This window comes from Lithobates pipiens, unplaced genomic scaffold (genome assembly GCF_037356315.1).
Source record: "Lithobates pipiens isolate NorthernLeopardFrog02 unplaced genomic scaffold, aLitPip1_a1.2 Scaffold_25, whole genome shotgun sequence".
Lineage (NCBI taxonomy): Eukaryota > Metazoa > Chordata > Amphibia > Anura > Ranidae > Lithobates > Lithobates pipiens.
This window is the reverse complement of record NW_027507787.1, coordinates 92787014-92799176: the sequence shown is the minus strand read 5'-3', so window position 1 is coordinate 92799176 and position 12163 is coordinate 92787014.

The following is a 12163-nucleotide window of genomic DNA, read 5'->3' as shown; positions in this document are numbered from 1 at the left end:
GGGTAGAGAGGGATTCTCTGACCTCAGCCTGGTCTGACAGAAACTGCATCCTGTCATAATACCACAGCCTGGTGACATAAATGTCATCTGCTGCAGCTCCAGATTGCATGGACTGCAGCACCTTCTTCCTTTCCTTCAGATATGTACTCCTGAGGCCACCAATTTTCACAAACTCAACCAGTTTCTCCATCGCTGCCTGCCTCTTTAGTCTGTTACTGTAATGAGTGTGTGTCGCTTGCCACAGGCAGGGTAGCTCCCTGTATTTATCGATGAACAGAGGGAGGAAACTGTGATCATTGAAACCGTCCATAATCTCTGCAAGACACAACACAAGACAAACCCTAATGTCAGGCTAATGCGGGCCTCAATCTAGAAGCAGTATAGTCTAGTGATGTACCAAGTTCCAAATTTTACCTTAGTTTGCACTATTGTCGAGTCAGCTTCTCCCTCTGTTCACAGATCGTACACTCGCGTGTTGCGTTTTATATACAGTGCGCATGCGTGAAACTCCGCCCGCCCCTGACGTTCTTTCTAGACTATTTCCCGCCCCTTCTCTTTCGGCGCTGTGGGGAGAGCACATGGCGGAGACAACGCAGGTGCGCAATCAGAGTTCCACTAACGAGGAGGAGGGTGAGGAAAGCCCGGAGCCTGAATCGTCCCGATCCTGGAGGAGAAGATTTAAAGCCTCAAATATGTCTTTTGGAGAGATGTTGGAGATGGTGGACATATTGAAGAGCACCGACTATGGTGGAAAGTATGGACCTTACCCAAACCCAAATATCAGAAAGGCCAAGATCATGACTAAAGTTGTGAAAAGTCTTCAGAAGAATTTTGGGGTACGACGATCCAAGGATCAACTGAGAAAACGCTGGTCAGACCTGAAACTGAGGGAGCACGATCAGTACAGAAGGATCAAGCGTGTTCTTCAAAAAAGTAAGTAGTTGTCGTGTGTTCATATGATTATTCTTGCTTGCATACTGCTCCATGTGCTTTGATTTCATGTTGTACAGTTGAAAATGGCCACGTTCATGTTCATGGGTTCAATCGTTTGTTAGAAACATCGTTCGTTAGCCCACTCCCAACACGATGTTTTCACAAATTACACTTCACTACATTCCTTCACACTGCAGGTAAGTATTCCAGCTTAACAAAGTGTCCACAATAATGTTCTCACCTTTGAAATCGGCCAAAAAACACAATTGTACGACACTTCCAAGCAATGTTTCATATTCCTATTTCTGCCCTCTGTGTGCTAAGTATTCCTTTTTTACATTCTCATAGGGGAGAGAAGACTCTGGAAGTTTGAGGACACCAGGGACCCCACCCCTCCCAAAGAAGGCGAAATTCCAACACCAGAAGCAGAGGAGCAGGAGGAGGAGGAAGGAGAGATTGTTGAAGTTGGACAAATTGTCACCACAACAGGTGAGTGTCGGAGACCACAGCTTCCGGTAAGCTAATCAATGTATGTCGTCATATTTCTAATACATGGTGTGTTTTTTGGCTTTTTTTTGTAGGTGATGTGGAAGAAGAATCACATTTGACCAGTGAAAGTGCCCAGATCCTGATTGGGGAGATAATGGGGTGCAATCGGGATTTAGAAAATATACAGAAAAACATCAATGATGTTCAAAATAAAATGAAGAACATCATTGATGTTTTGGGGAGAGTCTGAAACACCCCAAACTAGCTAGGGTTTTATTTTTGTGTTTGGAAACAACAAATTTTGTATTTTACACAAAGCCAAATTTGGAAGATGCACACAGTGTGTCAACATGCCCTATTTCCCATCATGGGGGATCAATGTACGTGTTTTGTGGAAAGTGGCTTAGATGAAAGGGTTGCAGCCCCAAAACATGTACATTGATCCCCCATGGGAGATAGCACATGTTGACACACTGTGTGCATCTTCCAAATTTGGCTTTACCAGGGGTGACACCCCATCTGATGAAGGCGATATCAGCCCAGTTTGTACATACTCATGTCAGATATTGTCTTCACTTTTCAAAGTTGAACTTTGTAAGTTACTGTGTTCTGTATGTTACGCTTTGATAAATGCCTGTTTACACAAAAACACCAAGTTACCAAAAAATTACCTTAAATAATGTTTTTGATACACCCAATATGTTGGTTTGTTGTAAAACCCTTTTCTAAACGCACATGTGAATGTGCTTTGATTAAAAAGTTAAATTATCAAAAATGTGTGGCTTCCTTTTTCAATGCGCAAAAGCAGTATTTGAAGTAAAATTGTTGTTTTCGGTGACAATGGGTGTTATTTACTAAAGACAATTCCACTTTGCACTCCAAGTGCAGTTTCAGGTGCACTTTTGCAGTGCATTTGCAGTGCATAGTGGATGTGCCTTTAGTAAATAACACCCACAGTGATGTGTACATTTTCACAATCCCTGTTGGTGGTTTGCATGTGGATTTTGTGATCTCAAGTGGAATTTTGAACTAAAGTGGAGAGTTAATAACCAGGAGTTGTGCTTTTGACTGCTTCTGCTTGCAAGTGTTGTTTTTGGGGGTGTTTTTATCTATTTTTCCCCTCCTTTATTTGCTAGCAGTTTTTAAAAGACCTTTTTTCTGTCACTTTTTAAACAGCATTTTTTTTTTCTCTTTCTTCCTGCTAATTGAGGGGAGGGGTTAATTGTTCACAGGTGTATAAAGGTAGGTATACAAACTCCCCAAAGAGCTTGCTCCCTGTTGGTGGTTTGCATGTGGATTTTGTGATCTCAAGTGGAATTTTGAACTAAAGTGGAGAGTTAATAACCAGGAGTTAAGACAGGAGTCTCTAACCTGTAAGTAACATCTTAAACTTCATTTAAGTAATTGTATTGTAACTGGGAAATGAGTGCTAGCAGGGTTGAAGGTTTTGCTCAGTGCACAGTGTGCCACATGTATGCAAAACTGGTGCAAGAGCTCCAGGATGCATACCGCTGTGACAGATGTGAGCAGGTTGCCCTTCTAGAAGCTCGCATTAGAGATCTGGAGGAGCAAGTTGCAACACTGGGTGGAAAGGACAACCTTGAAAGGGGTCCTCTGCTCGCTGAGCAGGTGGTCAGTAGGGTTGATGTGGAGGGTGGAGGGGCAAGTCAGGATTATCACGTAGGAAGATGGGTTAATGTAGTTAGAGGGAGTGGAAGGGGCTCGCAGAAAAGGAAGGCCAGTCCTGTGTTTGTGCATCAAAACAAATTTGCAGAGTTGGGTGAAAATGTGGAGGTGACAAACACAGAGGTGGCAGCCCTAGATGTCACTGCTCCCCCTAACAGCCGGGAGAGCAGCCCATCTAGTAGAGGAGGTGAGGGGAGTGCAGAAAGGCCTAGACAGTTGGTGGTTATAGGGGATTCTATAATCAGAAGGACTGATAGAATAATTTGTCGCCAGGATCGCCTCAACCGAATAGTTTGCTGTCTCCCTGGTGCTAGGGTTCGGCATGTGGTGGACCGGGTGGATAAATTACTGGGAGGGGCTGGGTATGACCCAGCAGTCTTGGTCCACGTTGGAACCAATGACCGTATACATGGAAGGTGGAGGCTCCTCAAGAATCAATTTAGAGAACTAGGCTGCAAGTTGAAGGGAAGGACCTCCAAGGTGATATTCTCTGAAATATTGCCTGTGCCATGCGCAACACAGGAAAGGCAGGGGGTGATTAGAGAGCTGAATGCATGGCTAAAGACCTGGTGTAGGGAGGAGGGATTTGGGTTTCTAGAGCACTGGGCTGACTTTTCATTGGGGTACAACCTATATGCTAATGATTGTTTGCACTTGAATGGAAGGGGGTCTGCTGTGCTGGGGAAGAGGTTTATGGGAAGGCTGGAGGAGTATTTAAACTGGGTTTGAGGGGGGAGGGTGAACCAGAAGTACATTGGGCAGCGAGGTCAGTTAGGGGTCAGACATTAATGGAGGGTGGAATGGGGATAGATGGGGGGTGGGATATGGCAGGTGTCAAGAAATTTCCCATGTTGCAAACAGCCATTGAAAACTATAGTGCAATTTGTACTACTAAAAATAATATGAAAAACACCAGAGCAAAATGTAATAATGCATTAAAGTGTTTATTCACCAATGCCAGAAGTCTGCCAAGCAAAATAGGTGAGTTGGAAGCTGTGGTGCATCAGGAGAGCTATGATGTAATCGGTATTGCTGAAACTTGGCTTCAATCCTCACATGACTGGGCTATTAATATTCCTGGCTATGCACTCTTTCGGAGAGACAGGGTAAAAAGGAAAGGTGGCGGGGTCTGTCTCTATGTGAGAAGTGATCTCAAAGCAAGTGTGAAAGAGGACCTGGTGGATGGAGAGTGTGATGAGTCCGAAGCATTATGGGTGGAACTGCATTTAGATGGGTGTAGTTCAAAGTTAATCGTTGGAGTTTGTTATAGACCACCCAATGTGAATGAGGAGGTGGAGACTCAGCTCCTTGCACAGATGGAAAGGGCTGCAAGGGCTGGGACAGTGATAATAATGGGGGATTTTAACTACCCAGAAATTGACTGGAGTAATGGCACTGCTGGGACAGTTAAAGGGCAAAAAATTATAAACCTATTACAGGACAATTTTATGGTCCAGTTTATTGAGGCCCCAACTAGGAATGAAGCTCTGTTGGACCTGGTAATCTCAAACCATGCAGAGCTTATTACTAATGTCCAGATAAAGGAACACCTGGGTAGCAGTGATCATAACATGATTTCCTTTGATGTTAGCGCTAAACAAGAAATACATACGGGTAAGATAAAAACACTTAACTTCAAGAGAGCTAATTTTCCAAGGATGAGGGCTACTCTCCAGGACTTAGACTGGGAGAGAATATTCGCTTCAATGGGCACAGAACAGAAATGGGAATTCTTCAAAAAGACTGTTGGGGACCTCACTGCAAAGTATATTCCCATGGGCAATAAGTTTAAAAGGCTAAAAACAAAACCTATGTGGCTCACGGCCAAAGTTAAAAAAGCTATAAACTGTAAGAGAAGAGCTTTTAAAAAATATAAAAATGAAGGATCACTAGTGTCATTTAAATGTTACAAAGAAATTAACAGAATATGTAAAAAGGAAATCAAGGATGCAAAAATTCAAAACGAACGACAGATTGCAAAAGATAGTAGGACAAACCCCAAAAAATTCTTCAAATATATTAATAGTAAAAAGGTCAAGTCTGAGCATGTAGGCCCTTTACAAAACAATCTAGATTTGGTGACTGGGGACAAAGAGAAGGCTAATTTATTAAACACTTTCTTCAGCTCTGTGTACACAAAAGAGCATGGGGGAGCGCATGTCCATAATGGGGGTGATAGTGACACAGCCCCAAATGATCCACAATGGCTCAAAAGTGATATGGTCCAGAAATACTTAGACAGAATAAAGGTGGATAAAGCACCTGGCCCTGATGGCATCCACCCACGGATCCTAAAAGAATTGAGCTCTGTAATTTCAGAGCCATTGTATCTAATTTTTAGGGACTCATTAATGACGGGAATAGTCCCACTGGATTGGCGCAGGGCGAACGTGGTGCCTATATTTAAAAAGGGATCAAAGTCTTTACCAAGTAACTATAGACCTGTTAGCTTAACTTCTATAGCTGGGAAGATACTGGAGAGTTTAATAAAAGACCACCATCAACGAGTTCTTGCTGAACAAAAACACTTTAAGCAACAGACAACATGGATTCATGAAAGACAGAAGTTGTCAGACAAATCTGATTTCTTTTTATGAGGAGGTAAGTAAAACCTTGGACAGAGGGGTGGCGGTGGACGTGGTATACTTGGATTTTGCAAAAGCATTCGATACAGTTCCCCACACACGGCTCATGTGTAAGGTAAAGTCTACTGGTTTGGAAATATCAGTTTGTAAATGGATAGAAAATTGGCTAGAAGACAGAATTCAGAGAGTAGTGGTTAATGACTCTTACTCTGAATGGTCTAAGGTTATCAGTGGTGTACCCCAAGGTTCAGTGTTGGGACCCTTACTTTTTAACATCTTTATAAATGATATTGGGTCTGGGATCAAAAGTAAGATTTCTGTCTTTGCAGATGACACCAAGATATGCAGTGGAATAACGTCTTTACAGGATGTCTCCAATTTACAAGCCGACCTCAATACACTGTCTAATTGGGCGATTATGTGGCAGATGAGGTTTAATGTTGATAAATGTAAAGTTATGCACTTGGGGCCTAAGAATATGCATGCATCATACATGCTAGGGGGAGTACAACTGGGGGGATCCATAGTGGAGAAGGATCTGGGGGTTTTGGTAGACCATAAGCTCAATAACAACATGCAATGCCAAGCTGCTGTTTGCAAAGCGAGCAAAGTCCTTTCTTGTATTAAGAGAGGTATGGACTCCAGAGAAAGAGATTTAATTTTGCCCCTGTTCAAATCATTAGTAAGACCTCACCTGGAATATGCCGTTCAGTTTTGGGCACCAGTTCTCAAAAAGGATATCGGGGAACTGGAGAAAGTGCAGAGAAGGGCAACCAAACTGATAAGAGGCATGGAGGAACTCAGCTATGAGGAGAGATTAGAGGAACTAAATGTATTCACTCTTGAGAAGAGGAGATTAAGGGGGGATATGATCAACATGTTCAAATACATTAGGGGTCCATATAGTGAACTTGGTGTTGAGTTGTTCTCTGTACGGTCAACCCAGAGGACAAGGGGGCACTCTTTACGTCTAGAGGAAAAGAGATTTCATCTTCAAGTACGGAAAGGTTTCTTCACAGTTAGAGCTGTGAAAATGTGGAATAGACTCCCGCCAGAGGTGGTTCTGGCCAGTTCAGTAGATTGCTTTAAGATAGGCTTGGATACTTTCCTGATGGTACATAATATAACTAGGTACTAACATAGGTAAAGTTGATCCAGGGAAAATCCGATCGCCTATTGGGGGATCAGGAAGGAATTTTTTTCCCCTGCTGTAGCAAATTGGAGCATGCTCTGCTGGTTTTTTTTTTTCGCCTTCCTCTGGATCAATTGTGGGCATAAAATTGGGTATCTGGATTGTACGATTATTTTTTATTTTATTTATTTGTTTTTAAGGTTGAACTGGATGGACTTGTGTCTTTTTCCAACCTGACTAACTATGTAACTATGTAACTCAGAAGCCCCAAAAATTATATATATATATTTTTTAGCAGAGACCCTAGGGAATAAAATAGCACTTGTTGCAATATTTTATGTGACGCGGTATTTGCGCAGAGGTCTTTCAAACGCAAGTTAGCCCTTTTTTTTTTTGGTCGACCTCTAGAGAGCACTGACATCAGCAGCGTGACATACAGCAATGACACCTGCACCCCGATAGAGTGATCTGACACCAGCACCGTGATAGAGAGCACTGACATCAGCAGCGTGACATACAGCAATGACACCTGCACCGTGATAGAGTGATCTGACACCAGCACTGTGATAGAGAGCACTGACATCAGCAGCGTGACATAAAGCACTGACACCAGCACCGTGATATACAGCACTGACACCAGCACCATGATATACAGCACTGACACCTGCACCGTAAGCAGCCCCAGGAGGAAGTCAGCATAGCACAGGGATGGTGGGAGCCCCTCATAATAAGCAGCCCCAGGAGGAAGTCAGCACAGCACAGGGATGGTAAACTTTACAAACCTACAGGTCATATTTGCAGCCACAAAATAATTACTAGCTGTGCACACATAGTCCCACCACATGGCCAATGACATAACACATGTATGAGGTGAATCTGTAATCGACAACTACAAGCATTCTTTTTTTATATGTGAAATTCTGAAAATTCAGGAATCTTGAGATAATGAAGGCGAGGGAAGGTCAGGGTAGGCAAAGAAGAGGGTGCAGGAGATGATCACCAGAACCAGCACTGTGATATAGAGCACTGACACCTGCACCGTGATAGAGTGATCTGACACCAGCACCGTGACATAACACATGTATGAGGTGAATCTGGGATCGACAACTACAAGCATTACATAGTTACATAGTTAGTCAGGTTGAAAAAAGACACAAGTCCATCCAGTTCAACCTTAAAAACAAATAAATAAAATAAAAAATAATCGTACAATCCAAATACCCAATTTTATGCCCACAATTGATCCAGAGGAAGGCGAAAAAAAAACCCAGCAGAGCATGCTCCAATTTGCTACAGCAGGGGAAAAAATTCCTTCCTGATCCCCCAAGAGGCGATCGGATTTTCCCTGGATCAACTTTACCTATGTTAGTACCCAGTTATATTATGTACATTCAGGAAAGTATCCAGGCCTTTCTTAAAGCAATCTACTGAGCTGGCCAGAACCACCTCTGGCGGGAGTCTATACCACATTTTCACAGCTCTAACTGTGAAGAAACCTTTCCGTACTTGAAGATGAAATCTCTTTTCCTCTAGACGTAAAGAGTGCCCCCTTGTCCTCTGGGTTGGCCGTACAGAGAACAACTCAACACCAAGTTCACTATATGGACCCCTAATATATTTGAACATGTTGATCATATCCCCCCTTATTCTCCTCTTCTCAAGAGAGAATAAATTCAGTTCCTCTAGTCTTTCCTCATAGCTGAGTTCCTTCATGCCTCTTATCAGTTTGGTTGCCCTTCTCTGCACTTTCTCCAGCTCCCCGATATCCTTTTTGAGAACTGGTGCCCAAAACTGAACTGCATATTCCAGGTGAGGTCTTACTAATGATTTGAACAGGGGCAAAATGATATCTCTCTCTCTGGAGTCCATACCTCTCTTAATACAAGAAAGGACTTTGCTCGCTTTGGAAACAGCAGCTTGGCATTGCATGCTATTATTGAGCTTATGATCTACCAAAACCCCCAGATCCTTCTCCACTATGGATCCCCCCAGTTGTACTCCCCCTAGCATGTATGATGCATGCATATTCTTAGCCCCCAAGTGCATAACTTTACATTTATCAACATTAAACCTCATCTGCCACATAGTCGCCCAAATAGACATTCTTTTTTTATATGTGAAATTCTGAAAATTCCGGAATCTTTAGATAATGGAGGCGAGGGAAGGTCAGGGTAGGCAAAGAAGAGGGTGCAGGAGATGATTCTTTGCCTACCCTGACCTTCCCTCGCCTCCATTATCTCAAGATTCCTGAATTTTCAGAATTTCACATATAAAAAAAGAATGCTTGTAGTTGTCGATCCCAGATTCACCTCATACATGTGTTATGTCACGGTGCTGGTGTCAGATCACTCTATCACGGTGCAGGTGTCAGTGCTCTATATCACGGTACTGGTTTTGGTGATCATCTGCACCCTCTTCTTGGCGCACCGGGGACGAGTGTTTTCTGTGCATTGAGGATTGGCACTTTTGCACTAGTCACTTTACCTTGTGTTACCACTACCTGGGACATTACTGTATGGGACTTTCCAGCGATCCCAGAATGCGCTTTTGAAAGTTTTTTCTATGCACAAGGACGTTTTTGGAATTAATTATTTTGCACAACCTTTTGAATGATTATTTTTTTATGAATTTTGATATTATTATTATAAGCAAATTATATTTATGGGTCACAGTAGTGTCAGCACGCATTTGCACACACTGATTATTGCATTTTTCTCATTTTAATTTTGCAACGTAAAAAAAAAAAAATCTTCAGCACTGAAATATAGATCTGTATTGTAACACTTATAAATTAATTTTGTATATATCTTTATAAATAGACCCCCATAGGTTAAATATATATTGGGTTTTAGCGCCATAGCCCACTATCTAATTCTTTACATTTAAACCTCCCCCCCACCTTTAGGGGGTGGAGGATCTAGGCAAAGGCAGCTCTAACCCTTACAAATCTTACGTCTAATAACTCACAGTCGTTTTTGCAATTTCAATTTTATTTTAATTTCCATTTGTCTTAGTCACACACAGGGTGGAAAGTCCGTATCGCGACTTTATTTATTTCTTCTGCAGCATGGGACCCAGTTGCAATGGCGACTTCTGCAACCCCTATACTTCCGCCCCTGGCTGCTCTACAAGCATCACCTCCGCTGGCTGCTGGGTCCCTGATTTGAAACCCACTGAAGTTTCCCAATTCTTCACCGTCCCCGGTTGGTGAGAATTCTGCACCTGTACTTTCTTCTGCTACTCACTGTGGTCCCTGGTAATAAGGTGGTTGGTCCCTTAGCAACGTCAGCTTCCCCTTTACCTCCGACCACAACATGTTCTCCGGCCAGCAGAACTGTCACTTCTGGTTGGACTGCAAGCCGCAATCCCAACCCTGCACTGCTCTCTTGCTTCTGGATAGGCCCTCAGATAGCCTAGCAGCCAGATGTGCCTAGGATAGGCCCAAACTCCGGCCTAGCAGCCCAAGCAATACAGCACACGTCCACCCAGACATCCGTCCGGTTGGCACAGAACACTGATCACCTGACTCCACCAGGCCAAGGGATTTAAAAAAAAAACCCTGCCTATTAGCTGGGATACACCATATACCCATTATCTGACCTTGCATTACCTTCTCGTATCCAATGCCACCAGGTACCTGGCCACCTAGCGGCAAAAGAGAGAAATGCAGCAATTACATTCTAAATGTGAAATCAATTTATCCCTAACAATGGGCCAAGGCTATACCTGGCAGGTAAATATAGGAGCAACCCTGCCTAAACATCACGGTGCTACACATGTGAAGGGGTGTTAACCCGCTCCTGGGATAGTGGAGGTGAACTATTATAATCCATCTCCACTCTGCCTTTTGCCAAAATTGTATGATTGGCTCTTAATACTGCCCCTTCGCTCTTCCAGGGCTTGGATAACTAGGGAGGAGGTGCCGTGTAGAAGACATCAAGGTCCAAGCAGGGCCTGTTTGCAAAAGTTTAGTCCTGGAGTTTCAGTCTGGAGAAGCTCACTGGAGAGTGCCAGGAGGAAGTTGGAGGAAAGGTGTGCAGCTGTCCTATGGTGGTGTGAGTTTGTTTCTCACTCACTGGAGAGTGCCCTGTGGATATCAGAAGGAGGCAACCGATGATCCTGTGGCCATGTAAGTAAATGAACCTGTGCTGGAAATGAGTTACTGTGTGGAGTTTTTGGTCCTTTAGGAAAAGTCACCTGTCAGCATTAGAGACTCTGTGGGAATTTTTTTTTTTGCGTATCTCAGGAAGCTAGGGAAGAGTCCTTAAAGTGTTAATTCAATCAGTTTTGGGGTATCCCATGCTCCTGTCATCCCTTTCAAGGGTGAACCCTAAAAAGACACCCCTAGACTGTTCCTTTGAGCCAATGGAAGAGTGAAGAAAATGCTGTGTGAATGGCTGTGTGTGTTTAAGCACTTTAAGACCACCCGCCGCAGTTGAACTGAGGCAGATTGGCTCTCCTAGGTGAGTGTATGTCGGCTGCTTTAAGTGCTCTAGGGGACACGTGCGACGCCGGAGCCGATGCAATGTCCGCAGGCCACTTGCGGTCGCTCCTGAGAGAGACAGAACGGGGATCTGTCAATGTAAACAAACAGATCTCCGTTCTGTAAGGGGAGGAGAGACAGTTCTGCTGTTCCTAGTGATTAGGAACAGTGATCTCTCTCCTCCTCCAGTCACTACATCCCCCCCCCCCCCCACACACACACAGTTAGAAACACCACCCTAGGGAACGCTTATGCCCTTGATTGCTGTTGTTAGCACTGATTGCGGTATAAATGTCACTGCTCCCAAAAAAATGTCAAAAGTATTCAATCTGTCTGCCGCAATTTCGCAGTCCTGCTAAAAATGGCTGATCATCACCATTACTAGTAAAAAAAATGAATAATAAAAATGCCATAAATATATCCCCTATTTTGTAGATGCTATAACTTTAGCGCAAACCAATCAATATATGCTTATTTTTTTTACCAAAAATATGTAGAAGAATACATATTGGCCTAAACTGATGAGGAAATTTGCTTTTTTACATTTTTTGGGGGATATTTATTATAGCAAAAAGTTAAAAATATTGGTTTTATTTTTCAAAATTGTTGGTCTTTTCTTGTTTATAGCGCAAAAAAAAGCGATGCAGTGACGTATCGCAAAAAATGGCCTGGTCATTAAGGGGGTAAATCCTTTCCAGTCATTAACTAGTTAAATGAAGGGAAATTAAACAAGTTCACCAATGGCTATACATGTTAAAACTTGCATGAGGTCTTAGTGATCAGGATACTGTAGATGCTCCACTCCAACATGGCATTTTAGATGGGGTTTTGTGACTTTGTGATATGACGATGATC